Below are 2,500 nucleotides of genomic sequence, written 5' to 3'. Positions count from 1 at the left end.
CCTCCGTCCCGAGGAGGGTGGCGCGGGAGATGGGGCGGGAGCGGCGGGGGGGTCCGGTGGTAGGACGGCTGTGTGACCGCGCTAGGCGCGGGGGGGTCGGCTCGGCCTCGCCGCCGATCGTTTTCGCGCTGCGCCGGTGGTGCCCCGGGGGGGCACGCCCGTCGCAGCGCGGGGGTCGAACCGCAAGCCGAAGGAGCCGTCCGCCCGAGCGCCGGCGCGTGGCCGGTGCCGGCGGGGGCCCTCCGAAGGCGGGTCTCTGTTGCGTATCGGTCAGTGGTCGCTGTGGTGCGATGTGGAAGAGAGAAAGGTGGGGGGGGGAGGCACGACTCGCCGGGGCCGCCGGGGGAGACGCCTCCCCCGGCTGCGCGCCCGCCGTCGACCTCCCGGAGGGGGACTTAGAAAATAGCCGAAAATGCGGAGCTCCGCCGTCACAGGCCGGCGTTTCGCCCGGGCAATCCGCCCAGGGCGCCTCTCGGGCGGCCTTCCCAACTGCCGTCGACCGCCCGGAGGGGGACTTAGAAAATAGCCGAAAATGCGGAGCTCCGCCGTCACAGGCCGGCGTTTCGCCCGGGCTACCCCGCCCGGAGCGCCTCTCGGGCGGCCTTCCCAACTGCCGTCGACCGCCCGGAGGGGGACTTAGAAAATAGAGGAAAAGTGGGGAGATAGAAAATTTTTCAAATTGCGGAGCTCCGCCGTCACAGGCCGGCGTTTCGCCCGGGCTATCCGCCCGGAGCGCCTCTCGGGCGGCCTTCCCAACTGCCGTCGACCGCCCGGAGGGGGACTTAGAAAATAGCCGAAAATGCGGAGCTCCGCCGTCACAGGCCGGCGTTCCGCCCGGGCAATCCGCCCAGGGCGCCTCTCGGGCGGCCTTCCCAACTGCCGTCGACCGCCCGGAGGGGGACTTAGAAAATAGCCGAAAGTGGGGAGATAGAAAATTTTTCAAAGTGCGGAGCTCCGGCGGAAGAGGCCGGCGAAGCGCTGGGGGTGGCTGGAGACACCCTCACCATGGTCGGACAAGTGTCTGAGGGGACTCCGGTGACTCTCTATGGAGGTCACTTGCTCGAAACATGCTCTCCTATATACGTTTCCGAAGGTATTTTGGTGATCGCCCACCTTCTAAGCCTTTAGCCTTCCTTCACCCCCTGACTCTTACCTACTACAGCGCCCCTAACGACCAAAAGCGGTACTGTCCAACCCCTGGTACCTCCCGGCCGACCCCTGGTACCTCCCGGCCGACCCTTGGTACCTCCCGGCCGACCCCTGGTACCTCCTGGCCGACCCTTGGTACCTCCCGGCCGACCCTTGGTACCTCCCGGCCGACCCCTGGTACCCCCGCCCATTGAAATGAATGGGGGAATTTTTTTATTTTCCCAATTCGAACAAGAGGCCTCCTCCCCGGCCACGCTCGGCCTCCGGGCCGGGCCGGGGCTTCGCCCACGGTACCTCCGGCCCTTGGTACCTCCCGGCCGACCCCTGGTACCCCCGCCCATTGAAATGAATGGGGGAATTTTTTTATTTTCCCAATTCGACCAAGAGGCCTCCTCCCCGGCCACGCTCGGCCTCCGGGCCGGGCCGGGGCTTCGCCCACGGCCCCTCCGGCCCCCACCACCTCCGCGGGCCGTGTTCCAGCGCTATTCACCCCGGCCAAGAGCCCTCTTTCCCGGGCAAAGCTCCGCGGCCGAGCCGGCCCTGGCTTACCCCTGGTACCTCCAGGCCGACCCCTGGTACCTCCAGGCCGACCCCTGGTACCCCCCGGCTTACCCCTGGTACCTCCCGGCCCACCCCTGGTACCTCCCGGCCCACCCCTGGTACCCCCGCCCATTGAAATGAATGGGGGAATTTTTTTATTTTCCCAATTCGACCAAGAGGCCTCTTCCCCGGCCTCGCTCGGCCCCCGGGCCGGGCCGGGGCTTCGCCCACGGTGCCTCCGGCCCCCACCACCTCCGCGGGCCGCGTTCCAGCGCTATTCACCCCGGCCAAGAGGCCTCTTTCCCGGGCAAAGCTCCGCGGCCGAGCCGGCCCTGGCTTACCCCTGGTACCTCCAGCCCGACCCCTGGTACCTCCAGCCTTACCCCTGGTACCCCCCGGCCGACCCCTGGTACCCCCCGGCCGACCCCTGGTACCTCCAGGCCCACCCCTGGTACCGCCAGGCTTACCCTTGGTACCGCCGCCCATTGAAATGAATGGGGGAATTATTTTATTTTCCCAATCCGACCAAGAGACCTCTTCCCCGGCCACGCTCGGCCGCCGTACCCCCAGCCTTACCCCTGGTACCCCCCGGCCTACCCCTGGTACCGCCAGGCTTACCCCTGGTACCTCCAACGGTCTTTTGCCTACTACACCGCCGTCTGGCGGACACAAACGGTATGGCAGACCACCTCAGCCATTGAAATGAATGGGGGGATTTTTTTTTTATTTTCCCAATCCGCCCAAGACGCCCCCCCGCCGGCCACGCACGGCCACCTCGCCGGCGCTCTCCTCCGGTGCTCAAGATGACTTC

The sequence above is a fragment of the Hippocampus zosterae genome, unplaced genomic scaffold, assembly GCF_025434085.1.
Source record: "Hippocampus zosterae strain Florida unplaced genomic scaffold, ASM2543408v3 HiC_scaffold_363, whole genome shotgun sequence".
NCBI lineage: Eukaryota > Metazoa > Chordata > Actinopteri > Syngnathiformes > Syngnathidae > Hippocampus > Hippocampus zosterae.
The sequence above is the reverse complement of the archived record's forward strand: the minus strand, read 5'-3'. Positions refer to the sequence as shown.